Genomic DNA, 21,883 nt, shown 5'->3' with positions numbered 1-21,883 from the left:
GGAACTGGTTTCAGTGGAGAACAAAATCCCTCCCTCAGCACCACAGTACTGAAATGAGGAACTCATAAAGGGGTTTTGGTAGAGAGGGAGGGACCCACACTAGAGGATGCTTTTCTGAAGAAAACAGAATTTTTCAATTAAGTGCCCTGAAAAATCTCTTTATTCATTGGATCTCCTAACTTAATAGATATGTGTTGAGATTCTCTACTATTTGTACCTGGAAGGACTCTTTCTAAAAAATCTTCCATTGTTTTTCACTGCTGAATATTAAATGATCATATTGATTTCTGCAGCAGATCTACTGGTAGACAATGTAAGCCTGATTATATTTTGGATATATTGGACCTGTTTTTTTTTTTTTTCCTAAAAATTTCTGGCAAAAATAACTTTTATCTCCCAAAAAATGTGAGTGAGTACAAAAGAATTTATTTTCTATAGAAGGAGTGTGAACTATAGCTACAAAAAATCACTTCAGTTGAAATTTTATAATTTTGTTTTCAAAAAGTGATTTTTAAGAATTTGAAGTTTTATATTTAAGTTGGAAGAAAGCACAAAAGAATGTTAGTGAATTTTTTCACTTTTATTTTTTGTTTGTCCCCCTTCCCCCCAAATTCCTTTTTGCTTCAGAATTTCTCAGTATTTTGTGGCTTTTGGAAAGTGGCCAGAGGAAAGAGAAGGCTGTCATTTAGTCAGAACCTAATTTTTCCAAACTGGAGGAAGATATTCAAGTTCAATAGAATTGACAAATGAAGAGGAATAAGAAAGTAATTAAGCGGAGTCACCTCTGTCCCTGCAAATAAACCAACCCCAAACCACCAAATAAAAATAAAACAAAAAGCAAAATACAAGATTTGTTGTTTCAAATGCTTTAGAAAGCAAGTGAGTGCAAAAAGGGAAGGATTTTTTGGGGGTATTTTTATAGAAATAAAGTGCCAGACTTAAAATGAATTAAGGCCAGGCATACTGCAATTTAACCAGGTTTCATAGGGACACTGAGCAGGACTCCCGCGTTTCAAGCCACGGGGCAGTCCCTATTGCAGAGCATCTTCTTGGAGGGCATCTGGATGGTACAAGTCAGGAAACTGAGCTACTCGCAGTGGGTCCACTCGTCACCCTCAGCCCCCAAAGTGGCACAGCTGGAACTGAAAGCCAATATAGATTTTGGCACCCTTAGGGTCATGTGGAAATCTTATTTGCTAAATCTCAGCACCAACCTCTGCTCCAGCTGAAAGGTGAGTCAGGCCCTATAAATTCTCTGTTTTTTCTGGAAGCCAAAAAATGTGTGGATTGGTGATTGTGAGCAAGAAATGACTGCTGCAAATACATTTTGTAAGAATCTTGTGGGAACCACCAACAGGATAATTCAAGTCAAAACCTGACTAATGGTAAGTGTAATGGTAAGGGTGCCTCTTATAGCCCGTAGCTGCATTATCTTCCAGGTTTGGCAAAAAGGAGGAGACCTTGTCATCTCAGCCCTGCACCTTGACACAAGTGCACTGAAACAGCAGTGCCAGGCACAAGTGCCACAGGCTGTGTCTCATTTTCTGTGGATTCCCCTGGAATCAGATTTTTTTTTTTTTTGCTACGTTTTGAATATGTCATTTATTAAAGCCAGACATACTTCTAGTTTGGGGAATTTCTTGAGTACTTGTTAGGAATATATTTTTTGAATCATCTTGCATCATTTGCAATTTCTGATGAATTCAAACACTACATTAGGTCTCCAGAGGGAAACCTCCCTGTCGATAGACCTCATCTGATAAGAATCTTGTGAGGGAGCTTTAAAACTCAGGCACTAGTTTTGAATGCTGGAAAAAGCTGCCCAAGAGATAAGAAAAGAGGAGTTAAGTGGTAGTTCCCTTAAAAGTGTTTCATGTCACCCTGAGAATCTTTTGAATATCATATAAAAGGAAAAAAGAAAAGTAGAGTAGGAATCAATTCAAATTAAATAACATAGAAAATATTTCCTAGCTAAATCAAAATGCATCTCATTTGAGATGCACACCTCCAGTGATTTTTTCCATTGCAAGGTTTTCACTGTATGAGTGGGTAGAAAATGCTCCATAGACATTTCTGTCATCTTTCCCTATCACATTGCAAATAATGTTTATGCTTGAAACTTACTGCCTTTTCCTATAGTGAAAAATAAATAGCGAATGTTCTTTTCTACTCACCATGTTATGTGTTTCAGAAACTTCCAGAAATAAGTCAGAACAGCAATATTTATATAGTTAGGCCTGGCATATTTGTGTATATTAGGTAAACATGGTTATTTGGAACCAAGCTGTGCCTGTATGGTTTCCTCATGCTGTTTTGTTGTCTAGAGGCACAACGAGGCCAATTTTTTAGAAGAAAAATGTGCCATATAATTGCCACTTTGTGATGTATTCAACTAAAATTATGGAAAAAAAGAATCTCGGTTCCCCCTTTGATGCATTGTGCTGTTGTTCCACTCGAGCTTTTATGAGCTTTCCAATGCAACTGTCCTGCTCAGTGAGAGAAAATACCTGAATTACATACACAAGTGCACACACACATACACGCACGCATACTGATAAGGTTTGTCTAACCCCTGACTTGAGCACACATTTCAAAAATTGCCATAGAGAAAAGGATATGTTTGTTTGAAGGGGAAGAAAAGCAACACTGTTAAGAAAGGTGCGAGCCGACATGGTAAATAAAAGCATCACAAGTGAAGGCACAATTGGAGCAGGAAATAGTTGGGAGATGTGATTCAGCACTTAGGCTAGGAGATTATATTTAACATGAAGAATGGAAAACGTAAGGCAGCTCCTCCTGCTGTATATTCATTCTAATATGTGAAATGGAAAAATGAGGGACCTAGCTCATTTGAGACTGGTGTCACAAAAGGGAATGCTATGTAGTTCCCGGTTTTCACGTATTTCCATTAAAACTGTGTGAAAACTAAAGGACGGCATTATTGGTGCAGTAAATCACTCAGCAGATCCACAGAATATTCTGTGGCACCAGGATGATACTTTAAAAGGGTGCAATTACATTTTCTGTATGGATGTTCGTCAGAATCCAAAGATGGCCCCTTGGAAAACACCTCGCATGTTTTTTTTTTCTGACATTGTCACAACAGAAACACAATAGCAAGTACATCTTTCCACTGCCTGTAGACAGTTTATTTATGCAAGAAAAAGACAGGAGTTACAGTAGGGTATTTATGTTTAGCACCAGAGAAAAGCCTGGTTCAGGCTCACACACAGGAAAAATTGTTCAAAGTATATTCTTCACAGAGAGGTTATCTCTGTAAAGCTGCTGAAGGTAGTAAAACGTTGTGCTACCTGTGATGTAATTGCCATCTGAGTGAAGGGATAGATTTACCTTGTTTATGCCAGTGTTTCTGTAAAAACAGTTTGTGCATTTGTGGTGGTATGCCTTCTAACTTTTTTCTGGCTTCTTCACTGTTCTGTCTTGCAGAGCACATCCTGAGAAACGAATTTAACATATCTGTAGTCTTTCTAAAACTGGCACTGGAGTTCCAGTGCCTGAATTTGTTCCCGCAGCATGCTCGGAGTTGGAAGATAATCCATACCTATGAAATAAAAATGAAAGAATAGTATGCAAACTAGGAATTAAAATTTCATTATTTTAAAAAATTATTTTTTCCTGATTTGCAAGGAAAATACAGAATTTCAAATGTTTTGAAAAACTAATGCTTTGAAGACAACAGAAAACATTTTACAACAAATGCTTAAATAAAACTTTCTGTATTGAAAGCAATATTTGTTTTGCACTGAAATATTATGGTTTCAACATATTTGAAAATTCCTTGTTGAAAATGTATTTTCGTAATTTTTGAAAATGTTTATACAGATTTATTGATAGAGCATTATTTCATTACACTGTTAATGGAAAAGAAACGTCTGCATGTGGAAACACATGCCAGAGGATATGTGATTTAAACCAAAAATATTAACATTTGAACAAACCAGTGAAGCAAAAATGAAACAAGAGAATCCAACAGAGGATACATAAAGAAGAATAAAATGAAGAAAGACTCCATTTTATAACCAGTTATCAGCACTGTAGTCAGAGCTGGTAAAACATACAAAGCATTTCAGCTGATATTAAATGACATATTTCACATGACTTTTCTCTGAAATTTTGTGGCAAGTTGTACTAATTCAGTTTCATATGAAAAAGAAATTCCCCTGAGTCCATGATCCTTCTCAAAGCACATACTTGTCTCTTGTCACAAGACATCCAAGTTACCAATCATGTAGACATGAAAGACCATGACGATAGTTTCAACAGCTGGAAAGTTCTCCTGATGGCTGGACTCTGATCACAAGAAAATATAACAATATGCCTTTTTATAGAAAGAATCAATCTTTAATAAACACAGACTTTTTTCCTTCTTTAATTACCTGCAATTTTCCAAATGTGAGAAATGTGAACATCTACTCCCTGCCATTGGACAGAGGCAGTAGATATGTTTTAATTTTGTAGGGAGCATGGCTTGAGCTGTCTGCCAGTAATTTCAAGACCTACTTTAGATCAGCTACATCAAGGAAAGCTTATGTTCAAATTATTTTTCATATTTCAAGAGACAAGGTTTATGATACCTCTTGTTCACAGGTGGTCAGTTCAAGGACTCATTAAAAGTTATACAAGTTTCCCATTGATAAATTCATACAAATTATAGTCCAACTGTCTTAAGAAGTCACAGCCATTAAAGAACATGTGCAGCATTAAAGGGAAATAACAAATTATTATTTAATGAGATGACTAGTCTTGCTATTGTTGCTTTATTTTCAAGTAACGCTGAAACAGGCTCCCTGGTGTTTGTAGTTTCTGGCTATCCTTTTTTTTTTCTCTTCACATTATTAATTCTTTTTTTCTCCATGCTAATCAGCCAAAGTGCTATGTGTTTGGAAGACTGATTTTTATACTTAATTCCCTTTGGATTTAAGGGTTACTTGTAGAACTAGCCAAAGACTTAGGCAGTAAGTAAAGTCAAGGGCACACCTCATGACCACCACAACACACACTCACATGCAAAGTTTATGTGACTGTTATACCTCCAGGTTAAAGTTCATTGAGGATTTCCATAAATCCAATGGGTAATGTGCCAAATAAGATTAGAGAAGACTTCACATTATTGCACAATCCAATGAAAATATCATCTGCTAAGCTCCTTCTGGTGTGGACTGGAAGTAGGTAGCTAATATTAGCAGGTGTTTGTCTCAGAGGCAAAGGGAAGGCAGGAACACCTGCTAACATCTATGCAGAAAGTGGGAGAAGCTATAGTAACTTCACCTGTGGCAATGTAAAAATGCAATTTTAAAGAGTGGAAATACTGATCATTGCCCTGTTGTGTCGCATTCTGTTTTGTACCCTTGATTATATTACGTTTAATCTCATCCTGGTTTATATACCCAAATGTATCTTTATTCAAAATTCTGTTTAAGTTTATTTAGCTGTACTTCCAGGATACCTAATTCTAGACATTACATTTTCACAGGCAGAATCACATTAATAAACGTAGCAGGTGGAATTTTACATCTGATCTGTGCTTGTTTTATTTATACACATATTTTTCTTTCAAACCTTGACCTGCAAGAACACAAGAAGGAAGAGTGAATTTTGATACCTACATCCTGGCACTGACACAATAATCATTCAATATGTTTGTATTTGAGAATAAAGCAAAACAATTTTTTTTTGTTCCATGAGGCAGTAGTAGAGGAAGCCTTAAAGAGGCAGGTGCATTTGCATTCTGTCTTTGTCTCCTTCATAAAGGTGGTTAACTAATTGCTTCTCCTTTCATCAGGTCTCAGTCCTTTGTCCCCAGATCCAAGCATAATCAGATTCTGATACCATCACTGAACTTGATGAGCATCTGACTCCATTAGTCATCCTCTTAAACTGTCCAGATTTTCAAATGGTATAAATCAACATAGCTGATTCCCATAAACAAACAAAAAAAAAGATAACCTGAGAAGAATATTTGTGGAATAAGGTCCTGCATGGTGAGAGCAAGGGAATCTGAATCATAATATAAAATGTTATGAAACATCCTTATCCAGAAAGCCTTTAGAAAGTAAAGTGGGAATAAATAAGTTTGGAACAATTAGCCATGTTATTCTTAGATAACATGGTTTGATGCAACTTGATCTATAGTTCTTTTCAGGAGTAGGAATGTATATAAAATATGCAGAAGTGTAAGCAATTAATTTAAAGCATTTAACCTGTTTAAAGATTGTCCAAGACAGATTACGACTTCCTTCAATGTGGACCTTATTAACAACTGTTGGATAAAAAACATTATCTTTGCTGTAACTTGGGAATAACCCTCAATGTTACTTGGAATCCGTCAGCTGTGAGTATTGAATACTACACTCCTGTTGCTGAGATGGATGACAAATATAAATAAAAGGTACTAGCCCGTCTAGATGGACTTTACCTTTATAAACCACCATGTTTGCTTAAAAAACCTTTGTTTCATTGCAGAGCAAGCCTGACTTCACCATGCCCACTGTCTGATTGCCTTGTAACAGTCCCAGAAATACGGCTGCAGTAATGTATACAAATTGTTGAATGAAGCAGAGTGAATACAAGATCCTGTCTAGAAGTGACTGAAAGAAATATTTTGGAACCACAATAAATGAACAGTGCCCAGGTATCAATCCTCCAATGTCAATGGGGAGGAATGATGAATTTCCACAGTTGGTGTGCAAAAGTGATGTCCCCAGCCACGGCTTTGGCAATCAGTCAGACCTCAGAGTAAATTAATGCAGCCTACAGCTGTTCTAAATTTTGCCAAAATAATAATAATAAAAAAATTGCCTGTATCCAGTTTCTGGCCTGGTTCTCAATTGCTTGCTCCTCTCCTGGCTCATTGCCATTTGCCTCCCAGTGACCCTGTTATAACAAGAAGGCATGGAAAACATCTCTCATCTCTATTCCTCCCAGATCTTTAACAGCACAGTGATTGGGAAACATGCACAGAAAGTGAGAGATTTGGTTTTAGTCTCTGCAGGCTGAAGGAGACACAGACTTCAGATCTCCTTTATGAAGTGTCCAGGATATATCTGGTGTCTCTGGGGCTATGGCCAGCAGACTTTAGCACATACATAAGGTATAGAGCTTCTAAGCAAGCAGCAGGGACACGGTAGCTCTCACTGAAGTTACTGTCACATGTCCCTGAAGCAGGGAATCCATCCCCTAGTGTTTATAACTTAGATAGTATACTACACAATTCAACTTTGTTGACTTCTTTGGAAACACAGTTAATCTAATAGAGTGTGTGTAAAAGACCGACTTAATGCGTGGTGAGGAAATGTTATAAAAATAGAGTTCTACTCTTTACAGCTGCTTCCAAAAGTACCACCCTATCAGTGAAAGTGGGAAAGGTCTGCTAAGGTGATACATCCCACACCAGCCAGAGATGTAGGTTCAGGAGGGATACGATGAACTTTATAAAACACTTTTAATCTTTGGCCTTTAAGCAGCGTAGCCAACAACAGGTTCACATCAGGATAGTGGCATTAGCCAAGACAAGTTTACAAATCCCTGAGTGTGCTTCCATCATCCTGAGCTTGAGATATCTGTCAGTCCATAGCAGATGCTGCTGTTGCTGTGCATGTGTCATGTTACTGAAACCCCTAGATAATGATTACGACCGATTATACAAGATGCCATGTTCCTTAATCATATCACTTACATTTCTGCTGAACAGCAGTGACAAGGTTTTGAAAGGAGAAGATCACAGCTGTCCAATAAAAAAAAAAAAATCAGATAAAACAGTGTTTGCAGACAGAAGATTATGCTAACCTGAAAAGTAGCTTTAGTGCTGTTGATTTTTGCACTCTTCCTAACTGAGCTGAGACCTCATTCATCCCCTCTGTTTGGCATTGCATCTGAAATGGAGGTGATTGATGCATGAGCATGTATATTTCTGATTTTTTTTATATGGCTTATTAGCAAATTTCTGTTCTCCAAGTAAGCATTTAAGAGAATTTTTTTCTCCCCCTCACCAAGATTACAGTCCTCAGAGTACCAGAAACTGAATACCAGTTCTGATGCAGACAGCTGGAGTGAGAAAATCCCCTCCTTGCCCTAGTGGTAACCTCAGCTCTAAGCTGAAGACATTTCCTCCCCCCTCCCCCCCCCCCCTTTATATGCTGGCTCATTTTGGAGTCTCTCTTGTGCAGAGACTGCCAACTGTCCTGAATTAAATGCAATGCATTTTGATATGAGTTACTGCCTACTAATGACTGAGCAAAACCAGTGTATTCATTTAAGTAAAGAGTTCAAGCGGGGTTCCAGGAACGGAAAGCCATGTGCCCTAGTAACAAAGCTATCTAGTTCAGTGCACAATCTGAACTATGCAAAAGAAAGAACCTTATACTTTTAAGCAGTTATAATGTAGTACTACAGCACTTAGAGTTTTCGGTGCAGAAGTCAGATGTAATTACTGTTTGACACAAAGGGATTTTTTTTCCCTAGCTCTGCTAATGTTCTATTTTAAATAATTAAAAGTACAATTTGAAACTTAAATTGATCATTTCAGTAGACCTGATCCTGTCCTCAGAGGGAGCCAGTAGAGTCATAGTTAAACCGTTGATCAGCCCAGTGTCACTGCTTCTCCTTCATCAGAACATGTACCATCAGATCTATAATTCTTTTTTGTTTATGATGGCAGAGCTCCAACATGGGTGTAGCTTGACCCAGGTTAAGCTGATTTAGCTAAATGCATAAATTGCTCACATTCTGTCATGTGAAAGATATAGGCCTTGAGCTGAAGTTGGGAGTACAACTGATAGCCCACCCAGTGGGAAAAGTAAAGTATATATACATGCAAATTTTCATAGATGCACGTGTGTCTGGAAACTACTGTCTAGCAAGTCTCTGACTGCTAATTGTCCAAAGGAAGTACATGTATTAAAACGGTGTCTTTGACTTTCATGAAAGTTCAGATGATTGTGCTTTCTGGCATTAACATTCACAGAAAGCAAACTTGAAGGTAATACAACTCACTGAAGAGTGCTTTTAATTTCCTTTTAATCTTTTTGTTAAAATTATATGAAAAATAAGCCCATAAGCCAATTAAGAACAAGTCAAAGGGCCTTCATGGCATAAACTGTAGGCCTAACAGGATGCCAATGGCCCCAGAGGCATGGACCAGTCCCCTGGGTTTCATGCACCATTACATAAAGTCTGGTTTCTAGTGGCTCCCTGTCTGTTGGCAGTAGAGCTGTACTATCAGAGATACCCTCCAATACCTGTGTTATCATTTCAGACTAATTTTCATCAGTACATAAGGGAATTATATTTATCCACTTGGCAGAACTTAAAGAAAACAGAACTGAGCCCTGTAAGTAGCATTAATTTGTGCCTTAAATTATAATTTCAAACTATTAGTTATTAAACTAATAGTTCCATAAGTTTTTGTCTCCAGGGTTTTCTGTTCTACAAAAGTTATTAAAGCAACTCCTTCAGGAATTTATAAGGTAAATATCTAATTTAAATAATAAAGCTCTCTTTAATCTGTGATAAACATTAAAATCATAAAATCATAGAATATCCTGAGTTGGAAGAGACCCACAAGGATCATTGCTCCTAACAGGGAGTTGAGTCCAATCCTTCCAATAATCAATGTGCCACACGATGGTGAAATCTTTTTGCTTTAGTATACCCTCAGCTCTGGATATTGGACTTCACTGAAAATCAAGAATATGGATGTAAATGAAGATGTATAGCTCTATAATTGCTGCTAAGATAAGTTATACCCTCCTAAATAAAGTAAGATGATTGCCTAGGGTTTGCCTAAACTCCCTAAGATGACATCCATGGCCCATATGTGACCACATGTGGTATAAATAAAATGGAAGTATAAAAGAGAAGGAGATAAACATATAATTAAAAACAGCATAACAAACACTTGTGCTCATTCATTTTAATGACTGTATGCTCCAGTTTATAGAGCAGTTGCAGATCCATGCCGTAATAGCTGTGTTGACCACATGCCATAAAATACATCAGTGTCGGCTGGGTCCAAATTATTCAATACTTGTAATAAATCCATCCCATTAACTGGATAAATATGCACAAGCGACAACTCTGGTGATAGTGTTGGAAAGTGGCATGTTGTTATTTAGCAGCAATGCTAGCTAGTGGGACCCCTCTAGTAATACTACTGCCTTTTACTAAGAAACAAACAAACAAAAAAGATTAGTTTAGCTTTTAAGATCTCATAACTGTTTCCTTCCGTTATCAGTAATTTAAACTGAAAAAGAGATTGTGGCCTTGAAAGCTTCAATTCTGATTACTTTTTTGTAAGCCTAATAAAAGGCATAAGTCATACCGTTTATTTGTGAAAATGAAATCTTCATATATTGAAGGTCAATTTTAGTTGAACTAATATAATCAGTAAAAGTCAAGGTTCTTTTACCATTAAAATTGTCCATGCTATGAGTCTTTTGATATTCTATGCTTAACCTTGAATCATGCTGTGTATGTTGTATGAAGGGAGGATAGTGAATTCACGTTACAGTATAATGACTGAGTCATCGTGGCCTTGATTTTCAGCTGGGTAAAGCAGATATCCAACAAATACAAGACTTCTTTAAAATTATTTGAAATTAATACATTCTTGAAGTACTTTCTCTCACCTCAGAATAAGCAGCAGGTCACCTCTAGTCTACAAACAGGTTTTAGTTACAGTTTTATGAAATATTTATTATCACTCCTGAATATATTTCTTAATGTTGAAAGATGGTTACATATAACTAGAGCAAGTATTGATATTGAGAAATGCTTTGAGGCTTCCACAGACGAAATCACACGATAATTAAATATTTACTGCAGTCTGCGATCAAAACATTCTCACCACTGCAGGCTAGCTGGCTCTTGCAGGTGTACAGCTCTGCATTACCACGCCGAAAGCTGTCACGCTGGGCCAGCCACTTTAAGAGGAGGATTTGTGTAAGCAGTTCGCTACTCGCAGTTTGAGCATGAGAAGTGGCACTCAGAATGCCCTGCTTCTGTCATCTCAGCTGAGAGGAGTGTGAACCGAGGGTGTGCGGGCTGCTTTGTGAGGACTAGCAGGGCAAAGCTTGTCAGAAGATACGCTGGCTAAGGAGCTTACAGATTATGCCTTCAGAAGGTGCTTTCCCCTCGGGAAAAGGGAGTGGAATAGCATTAGGCAGAAAATTGTGTTCCTTTGTAAAGATGCAAGATATATGCCTGAAATCTGGGCTCTGTGGTTGCAAGCTAGAGTTCCCTTTGGATAGGGCATACATAAAATTGAGCTTGATTTTCTTTAACGTCCGAACTGATTAAATACACATGTGCCTTCAAGCACATACTTTATGACCTCTGGAGTACTGTGGAAAAGAATGAGGTTGTCCCACTGTTTCTGATCCTTACTTACAGTGCAGAAAAGTCATATACGGCCCTGTGTCCCCTCTAGCCCATGACACCATGATGAAACATGGAGCAGAAAAGATGGTGAGAAGCTGCTCCCTGGAAGATGATGCTGTGTGCAGCAAGTGACTAAGGGATACTTCAGCTAGCTTTGACCTAAAGACAGTGCACAAGCCCCAGACATGCTGGATTCAGTTATAAAAATCTCTCAGACCTGCGCTTCACTCAGCAAACTAACCACAGCACCAACATTGCTACTTACAGAGCAACATATTTTTGAGAAATGCTGTCTGATCTTTTTAATATTCAGATGAATCAGTAAGTAAATCATTTCTCTAACTAGATGACAGCACTTGAAAGATAGTCAACACATTCAACAATCATAAAGTGCTTTGCTAAATAGATGGCAAGGACGCGTACTTAGAGGCAAGACTCTTAGACCCAATTCTGGTAATGAAGATGGCAGCGCAGTTTTGTTTTCATTCTGTAGCTCCAGAAGATGTGAATCTGAGACCTCTCCTTAATTCGCTTCAGAAGCTTTCCCTCTCACTACCTTCTTCCTTTTTTAGTCCAGCTATAAAATAGCTATTTGATCATTTGCACTGAGGAATGAAAAGGCAAATCAACGTGATACTGCCAACCCCAGATCAGGGCAGGGTCAAGCTGGATGGAGGCTGTGCGTGTACGACATTGACCTGAAAGCACTGGCAGGCCAGAGCTCTTCACAAACACGAGTGCCTCCTTGTTTTTAAAAGAGAGGTTTGATTAAAGAATGCATTCAAATGAGTTGGCACAGAGAGGTGTTAAAAACGTTACACGCAAAACTGCCCCAAGTAAGAAGCAGTGCAGGTTTACAGCAGTGTCGCACTGCTTACTCCAGTGAAATGAGTTCTGATTTTGATCTGTGTAAATGAGATTAGACCGAGGCCTGCATCTTACCTCTCTGGAACTGAATATCTAGAGATGACTTAAAATATCTATTTTGTGTTTCTAAAGCAGTCCTGCACCAAGATAGAGTATGAGGGATTTACTTGCTGAAAGACCTACATAAAATACATACAATGGGAAAGGAAAACTAGATACAAAAATAATCAAGCAACTACAGGCTGGAAGAGTCTTTCTGTTCATGACCATTCTTTTCCAGCAAAAGTAATTTTTAACCTGTGGATCTCTCAAAATTATTATTATTTTTTAATCATAGTGTTCCTCCTGATAAAATTATTAACTAGAAGCAAAGCATATGTTGATTTTAGTGTTGATTATTCAGTTCTGAATTGTAACTTTATTTTCAAAGTTTCAAGTCTAATGAGAGGTCAGAAGAAATTTTAATTGCAAACTTCATGCTAGCAAACAAGAGCTCCTTATGACTGGGTGCAGGACTGAGAGATGGTGCTGTCTGCACAAAATAAACTCTTTAAAATGATGTTCCAAAATATTTCAGACTGATTTTTTTTTTCCGAATATCTATACTAAAGAAGAAGCAATGTCAGGCAAGTCTATAAATAGAACAGTACAGCATGAACTTTTGAACTGTGAAATCTGGGGGATGTAATCTTCCTGCTAAACAGAGGCTTACAGCAGATATTAAATGCTCTGATAGGAGCTTCGCCAGTGTTTGAGCTGTCTATTAGAGGAAGAGAAATTGTGAATTGTTGTTCGCACTGTGCGCTGGCGTGTTAGCGTTAAGGTTGTTTCAGAATCACTCATCCTAGCCGAATAAGTTAGTTTGGCTATTTTTGTGTGTGCATGTTTGTGCATAAGCACACCATGACCAAACAGTTTATTGGCATTAGATGTCTTTATACTGAAGTGAAATAAAAAAAAAATATTTTTGGATCTAAAATAATTAATTTAGCAGGCATTTAGATCTTATGATGCACTTTTAAGTAATGGATTTGTTGGAATAATCAGGATATATGACCATTTGCTTTTAGCAAAGAAATGCTGATTTCCATCAGCTGAAGGTCTGACCCCACAGGAAGTGCCACCTGAAAGAGTTTACAGAAATTTCCCTGCCTGCCACACCTTGAGCACACACAGGGCTGTGCCCCCTTCTACACATGAACTAACTGAGAAGAAACATCACTTCCCAATATAACTGTTACGCTATAAATTAACATTCACGTCATGGCCAAATCCTCATAGCAGTTGTGCTGTACAGAGAAGCTGCTTTCCAGAGCCACGGGGGCGCAGCCTGAGCAGTTTGTGGAGAAGGGGACCAAGGCCTCTCAGCCTATGCTGGGCTCCAGGTGTTTATAAAATGGAGGGAAGGGCACTTGTAATGTTTTTTTTTTTTCTTCTCTTCTGGTGGCACCTGTGTGTTTGAAGTGGTTTAGCTGTTGATATTGTCAAGCAGGCCATAACAGCCACAAACTCTCCTGTGAAACAGGGCCAGAAAAGCACAAACTCTCTGACTCCAGGAGCTGGGATTTTAAGAAAAGCTGCCAGCAGTTGCACAGATACTGAGGAAAATGGTGGCACGTAATGACCAGGGGCACTGTGACTGAATATGAGAGGAGAGCCTGCAGCAAGGCACCACAGCAAAAACGAGGCTACCCCAAACGAGGTAGGCTGCCTAGCTGCAGCACCTTGCCTGCCCTCAGAACTGCCATTTTGGTGGGTGGTGGATGATTTTAGTTGTGGCCTCTGCACTGCCCTGCCATAAAAGAGTGGGAATGGAGGCCCTAGGGTTTGGCTGCTGGAAGAGTGGATTGCCGTGGTGCTCCCTCATCAGTGCAGGCAGCTGTAGTGCTTCAACATGGCCTCATCACAGTTGAAAGCCTTGTCCTTGCATCAGGCTCCATCTTGAAGATCTACGAGTGTTCTGGTGGAGATGCTTCTGCAAAGCCCGGCCCCATCCTGAATCTGAGGACATCAGACGTGAGTAACCTAAATACTGCTTGTGATTTTTCAGTTCCTCCTGGTTGTGTGTGCTAAGGCTGTTGCTGGGAGCTCAGAGGAGGGCAGACTAGAGATGTTGAGGGCTTTCCAAAAGCTAGCAGTAGCTCTGCGTGCCCCAGTTCCTTTGGACCCTGTTTTTTTTTGTTTGTTTGCTTGTTTTTGTAGAAATCATTTTTTTGTAGAAACCATTCAGTGGTGGTGAGGATGTTTTAAATCCTCATGGCTTGCACACAGCTGGCTGGAGATAGGACTGTGTCTTAATGGGGGGGGGTCTTTCCACTCTTGCACTAATGTTTGGGTTGTGGTTTTGGGTGGTCTCTTTGAGGCTGGTGCTGTGGGACATGGTGGTATTTGCAGTGTCCCTGTAGTGTGGACGCATGTGGCTCACATGGGCAGCAAGTGCTTATGTTGCCCATGTGGATTGTGGGTTCTACTGTTCATGAGCATCTTGGAAAACAGGCTTATTGGTGCATTTTCTCAAGTTGTCCTTTTGCCTCTGTAAACTCGAGTATCTTGATGAAGACCAGGTTGAGTAAGGCTTTATGCCTCCTTGACTAGGTAGGCCAAATATGGAGGACCTCTGATACAATCGTGTCCTTTGGGTGCTGATCTTGCTTGGTGCGCTATGAGCGGAAGACAAGCCTGATGTGACACTGGCATGCCTAAATTTAAGCTTTGGAAATTAGGGCAGGCTGCACATGCCTCCTCTGAAATACAGCTGCTAGAACTGACTGCTGTTCTCCCTAGTGAATTCACAGGATAAATTGCTAGAGACAAGGGTTTCACTTACTTTACTTCTGTAGATAGACTAATGTATTGATTTTTTTTTTGCCATCTTTCTTTTCAAACCCGAAGGAAAAATTCAAATAAAACCTAATTATGTCTCTCTGTTTCTGAACAGTTTGGGAAATTGCAGAGCAATCAATATTAAGTACACTTTACACCCATTTAGAGACATATTCTGTCCAGATATGTGCTTGATAGAGCTCTGATTTTTGTGTAATTTAGGCTGAAAAGTAGGGTAATGTGGATTTTCCAATTAGCTTATGTTAAGTCACTGTTCTTCCACCTAAATTTTTTTAATGGCTTGGTTTTTAAAAGCATGGGTGTATATGTCCAAAGGAGGCGAATAAAAAGGAAGGTAATCTTTTCAGAAGGATGAAAGACAAGTGGATTAATGCAGAGTTTGAGACTTTGTGAGAAATTCAGGCATACAGACTAGTGTTGCAGGGAGAGCTTCTGCTTGTGAAACTGTCACTTGTTAATTAACTTAATGTCTACAGTGCTCTGAAAACGTAAAGCACTATGTAAGTGTTAAGTATTATTATTAATGATGCCAATTTTGACATGTTTACTGGAATAGACTTTGCAGTACAATATAAGTTAATGTTCTAATACTTTACTCATTTACAATGAAACTGTTCAAAGTAAGAAAGTGGGAATGGAAGGCCAGCAAAGGCCAGCAGACTAGATGGAGTCTCTCATTGGGTGTTCTTCACAAGCACTCTCTGGGAATAAGGTTAAATCAAAGATAACATGGAGCTTGCTTGCCATCTTCTAGAACTCTGCAGGGAAAACCTCAGGTGTATGGTGGCCTGCACTGACTTATTGTGGGTTTCAGTTGTCCTGTTAGGAGATCGGTTGGTCCCCAATAGCTGTAACACAAAGTGCCGTGGCCATATGGCTGGTGTCTCGCCTGTCGCCAATAGACTCATTCCTGTCACAGACTACAAAAGGGGAATGGAGTAAGATGTCAGTCCTACATAGTCTGAGTGCTTTCTCCTCTAAGGGAAATCCCCACTGGCCAATTAAATTGGTTTGTGGCCCTTGTCTCTGTTGCCCTAAAGGGACTGCAAAAAGGAAAGATGTTTTTGGAGTGGTCTTGGTATTAGTGCCTGAATAGATGCTGAGAGCTAGTCAGTAGTATATACAGAAGTATATATTCAAAAAGTGAATACATTATCTTTCACAGTTGATTGTGTACTAGTAGTTTGCATGTCATTTGGATACAGAAGCATAGCTGCATATAGGTCCAGTAAATGGAATAGTTTCCTCAATGTCTTGGGCACATTTCCTTTAATAACAGTAAGTAATGCTTTTTCTGTGAGCAAAGCTATCAAGTCTGACCTGAAAAGGGGACAGCCTGATCTTGAGATATTTTTCTTAGATGTTCTTTAAATTATTTTTCATTAACATGCTTAATTCTCTCATGTCTTTGTCTTCAAACTGGTGTAAAGCAGTGCAAAGTACAGAACAAGGCATATAGAATTCAAAACTCTGTATTTTTGCACATGTTTCTTCCTATGTGTTACCTTTCAAGCAGTAAGTAATTTCCTGAAAAGTCAAGTCCAGTAGATGTCCTACTGGCATGGGCAGAGCAAGGGTCTGTTTAGCTTAATTGCTACAAGAGAAGTTTATGGATTCTTCTGCAGTTTGGCTTGGTTCTGCTAATGTGTCGAGTGTGCATGCACACACACACCTACACTCAACAGTTCCAGCCATATGAGACCAGTCATTCTGCTGCTTAATTAAATTCATTTACTGACTGGCAGACACACCATCTTCCAGTGCCACGTGTTATCCTGGTTGTGGTGGGAGATCTTCAGGGCCAGCTCTTCTTGTTGTGTTAGGGACTGAATTGTCGTGTCCTAATTTGATACGAACTTTGGCGTTGTACTTCGTTGGTCAAACACTGCAAGCAGTATTGGAAGAGGGGGGTGGTGTGGTTACTTTGGGGGCCTGAGCAATGATCTCTTTCAAGAATAACAGCAGCAAGGGAGGTGGACTCTAAAGTTATTTCCCTGTCTTTTACTATATTTTCACTCTGTTACCTTAGAGTAGGGCTTGATCAAAGACTGTCTGAAACCAGCCAGGACTCTGTCCTTCTCATGGATCCAGAAAAGTAAAGAGGTGTATTTTTCCTTTTTATATTGGAAAATGGTGTAGTATATGAGAATATGGTACTGTTTACAAGATGAATCACTTACCTGGGTAGGAATCGCTCTCTAGAATCAATGCTTTCATCTATCAAAGCATCTAGAAAAATTACTGCCCTCCTACACAGACAGAAGACAAGGAATGGTACCTTAGGTGGAAAGGTCTATCAGTTCATCCAATTTTCTTGCCCATCAGGCACCAGTCAGCTATTAGTCACTGGGTAGAGTAGTCTTGAAGCATCTTATCGGGGCAGCTTTGAACCTCTGCTACTCAAGCAGTGAGCTGCAAAAGGGGTTTCTGCCTTGGTCTCCACTGAGCTGACACATCTTTTGATATCCAGATGTCTCCTGAGTCAGCTGGTTGCCACTCTGTAAATAGGAAGTGCTGGGATCTGTACACAAAATTGCCTCACCCTATCAAGACTTTGCAGCCTATTCCCCATTCAGAAAAGAGAGCAAAGAACACAACAGAAATTAAAGTAAGATAAGACTTCAGCTGCTGCTGCTGTTCTAGTACAGCTTGGGATGATTTAAAATTCTAGGCATGATGATTCAGTGTTGATACTGGAACTATGTTAACTATAAGTTGCATGCAGATTTGAGTCTTTCAAGACACAATGTTAAAAGTTACAACCTTAAAAAATTGGGGGGGGGAGGGCATTGCCTCTTGCCCTCATCTAAAGTACAGTAATAGGCTGTCATTCTAAAACTGGTATGTGGACATAAACTTTGGATATTCTACTTACTGAATATGATGCAGCTAGTACATCGACCCTGTTATGAAAGCACAAATAGTCAGAATAGTGTCCTTAAGGCATTGCTGTCTATTATAAATCAGTTAGAATAATTCATGCTATAGATTTCCCAATGCTGAAAAGCCTCTTATTCAGCCGAGTATAAACATATATCACATCTTATAGATTTTTTTTCCTCCTTTGTATGAGTCAGATTTAAAGAATTCTGCAAGAGAAGAACAATGCACTGTACAGACAATTCCTTACAAACCTTTATAAATAGAAGGTGGAATGGAAAGATATTGTTTCAGCTCTGGAATCATTTTAACAGCTCTAGTCACACCTTTGTTATTAAGTTTGGAACATGTTGTGTAGGAGCTAACAGTAAGCCTGTATGTAGAGCATACAGGGGCTGTGTCTGGAATCAGGCTGAAAATGCAAATAGGACTTTCTTTTCTGGTTTGGTTTCTCAACACAAGTTAGAGCAGCTTGCACCAACTGGTAAAGGCTGCAAAGGGCTGTTTTGCCAGCTGGGAGGTGCAAGGGTGTAATAATGCTGCTGGCATGTTGCCTGTGCCAGCCACAGGGAGGAGAGTGGCAGAGAAGCCAATGTATGTCTCAGTGCCATTGAAGAGGAGAGATTTTCCACAAACCAGGCTTAAAGACAGCTTGTGCCACTTGGGAGTGAGGCACCATGGCTCTAACGTAACCGGAGACCTGCCATGAAATATTTATGCTGTGACTCTCTGTATACTTCATATCATTTAATATTTCTAAATTTTTCAAAAAAAAAAAAGCTAAATCCAAGTGATGTAAGCTACGAGGAGCTGGCTAAAGCACAGTTCCTGAGGTTCTGATAAATGGCCTTGGGAGTGAAGGAGTTAACTGACCATCATCAATTACAGCATCAGAGGGGGTGATTAGGGCTGAAATTGCAGGGAGGTTTTTAATTTAGCCGAGTAGAGGAGACGCCCCCAGCTTAGCCAAGCTCATCAGATCATACACTTCTTACTGCTTCATCCGCTTACCATGCACTGCCACTCAGAGCTATTGTGCATGGAGAGGGCACCGCGCAGACACGATGATACAATATTATTCCCTTGTCCAGAAATCCACCCGAGACTTGCTGTCACTTTGCCTGCTGCAGAAGTGCCATTCATACAAAATTCCCATAAAGACCCCCCAAATCAGGAATCAATCAGCAAATTATGTAAAGGAAGAAATAACACTATTTTTAAGCTTAATGTGAACTAATTTCTCCGCATGATTTTTTTTCCCTCAGCAGTCTCTTGCTGAAGTAGCTGGGATTGCTCCTAGGAGTAAAGATGCATACAGGCTTATGTGTTAGGATCAGGGATGAATCAGTTGGATACTTGTATTTGCCTGGATCCATACTTATTTAACTGACATGTGGTGTACGGAGTGCAATATATAAACAGCTCTTAACTCTTCAGTGTGTTTTCATGGTAAAACGGGTTAGCTAGTTGATTTTAGGCATTGCCTTTGGAATAGGGTGGTAAGCTCTGGATTTTAGGAATTCAAGGTGTTTGTAGGTGCAATTGCAAGCAGATGCTTTTGTAGGGTCAGCCTTCATGTTCTTCCTAGGGTAAGGAGAAAAGAAGGAGAGGAGGACTACAATAATCCTACCAGTAAATGCTTGGGTTGATGCAAAAACTGATGTAAAATTTACCAAGGTGACTGGACTTTGGCAAGGTAAAGACAGTTGGTTTTGCAGGCTGTTTTCACTCCTATGTCTTGAAACAAGCTGCTTAGTTCCATTGAAAACCTGAGAATAACAAGATCAGGTTTATATTGGTGCAGCATTACTGGAGAAGGCAGGGAAGTAGCCCTAGGTTCTCCTTCCCTTGGGTTTTGTTGCTTGTAATGTTGTAGAACTACCATCATTGAGGATGAAGTTTGTGCATGATCATGTAATTAAAGATTGCTTCATAGTGTGCAGGCATATGGAGGCTAAAACAGATGCCCATAAAGCATTCAGCAACGTTTTATGTATAGTGTTTGACAAACCACTTTTATTTTTGATTTTTGTTAATACGGCACTTTGTGCAATCATGGAGACACTTAGCATATAACATCAGTCACCTGTGTAATCCTAATGAACTCATGTAAATGGAAATAAGGGGCTTCTGAAGAGTATTAACAATGAGCTGCCATTTTTCAGTGTGCTGTGATGCTGGAGGAGATTTGGCAGCCCTATCAGCCCACCCTTGATTTTGAAATGTGAGTGCTCAGCTTTTTCCTTGCTGGGGAAGAGTAATCAGAGCTAGTCCTTGAAATGGTCTATAGTGAAACAGTGGATATCTTAACTTCAGAGTTATCACTGAGTGAACCTTACTCCTTACTCAAGCCAATTCTCAGTGATTTCAGGGGAATTACACCTGAATACAGAGAAGAGCATGGCTTGAGTAAGTCATACTGTAACCTGATGCTGACATGTTTTTTCTCCAACCCACTGTGGTTGTGAAATATGTTACTGAAGTCCTTCTGATACAAAAACTGATATATTGATTACTAAAGCCATTTTACAATGGTTAGTTCCTCTTGTGAAATCCATGTTATCCATTTAAGACAAACTGGCAAGGAAAATCCACCTCCCAAACCTGAGAGCAGCCTGTGGAGCTGCAGCTGCTTTGCTTTCTGGGTGAGCTGTGAGCAGTGTCTCTGTATGGTTGCTTCCCTCCATGGTGCTCTTTGCAAAGGTGGAAAAAAGGAGCTCCTTTCTGGAGTGGGTAGGACTCAGAGTTGGTCAAGCCCTTTTGCCCAGGTTTGAGCTGGCCACTGTGGGATCTGCTGCAGAAAGTGTTATAACTAAGGGTTTGGATGGAAGTGTTTTTCATGCTAGAAATGAAACCCATTTTTTTTGGAATGGCTACAAATCTAGGGCTTGATGCAAAGGGCTTGCAAGTTGTTAAATGATCTAAAGTGGAAATTAGAGATGTGGTTTTTCCTGGGGAGCTGGGACACTTCTTCCCTCCTGCATGTAAACTTATATTTGGAAATACAACATGACTGCTTTGTTCCAGTGTGCTGTTGGGGGTTGTGGTTAGGGTCCTCTGCATTGCCTAAAACTTGTATAAGGTTTTGTAGACCCTAGCACAAAAGCCAAAATGTTTTCTGGGACCTACCAAGGAGCCTCAGCAAGTGTGTCTTTGACAGGTCTGTGCCAGAAGTTGCTACTGGCTGTTTTTCAGCTGTCTGATTTTACTGTAGACATCCATGCTGACCCGAGAGTTATTACATGCTACAGCTCCTGTGTGATGTGTGCGGCAGCTGCTTGTCCAGAGTGATCATGCTTCATATTTCAGACCCCAACTATTTCTATGCTGTTGTCATTGGAAGCTGCACCATGGGACAAAGCCAGTGGGGAGATCTCTGCAGGTTTTTCCTTATTGTGTATTTGGGGAAAAACTCCCTAGTCTGGGTAGGCAGCAATTTTTCTGCAGGGGGACAAGGAAAGACAGGAAGCTTTAACATGCCCCCAAACTGCCCTGTAAAGGCAGCTTCAGAGATTTCTTCTCACAGAGCCTTAATAGACAATGAAAAGTAGCACTCTACCCCTAGGACCAGGCACATCTTCTCATGTTATTTAATTTTGGTGATGTTCAGGCAATAGTATCTACAGCTAGCATTACTATTCATTCAAAAATAGGTTATAAAAGGAATAAAGCTGTTCTCTGAAAATTCAAGTACAGTTGGCAGAAAGTCAAGCTGTGGTAGTTCTTTAATTTGATAACAGCTCAAATCAAGAGGAAAGAAATACTGTGAGGCTGTTAAGGGTCCTGGTCTGAACCATACTGCATTCAGAGAGTCTGACTCTTATAAAGATTTTGATCCCATTGCAGGATTGGGGCCTAATTAATGTGTTTTCTTTGGAAAGAAAAGATTTGGATT

At 39.5% G+C, this 21,883-nt stretch overlaps 1 long non-coding RNA gene across 2 annotated transcripts in view; it reads left to right on the top strand.

Moving 5' to 3' along the window:
* The first annotated feature begins 13,456 nt into the window (after positions 1-13,456).
* LOC125184336 (uncharacterized) overlaps positions 13,457-21,883 on the top strand; it is a 41,102-nt gene continuing 32,675 nt past the window's right edge. The window contains exons 1-2 of one of the 2 annotated variants that reach the window (XR_007168231.2): positions 13,457-13,649; positions 14,198-14,280. This is a non-coding gene — a long non-coding RNA (uncharacterized lncRNA). Of the gene's footprint in view, positions 13,650-13,789; positions 14,281-21,883 lie in introns of both variants that reach the window. The other variant, XR_010834289.1, reaches the window with a different exon arrangement.

This window comes from Anser cygnoides, chromosome 11 (genome assembly GCF_040182565.1).
Source record: "Anser cygnoides isolate HZ-2024a breed goose chromosome 11, Taihu_goose_T2T_genome, whole genome shotgun sequence".
In the NCBI taxonomy this organism is placed as follows: domain Eukaryota; kingdom Metazoa; phylum Chordata; class Aves; order Anseriformes; family Anatidae; genus Anser; species Anser cygnoides.
This window is presented reverse-complemented; position numbering and strand designations above follow the sequence as displayed.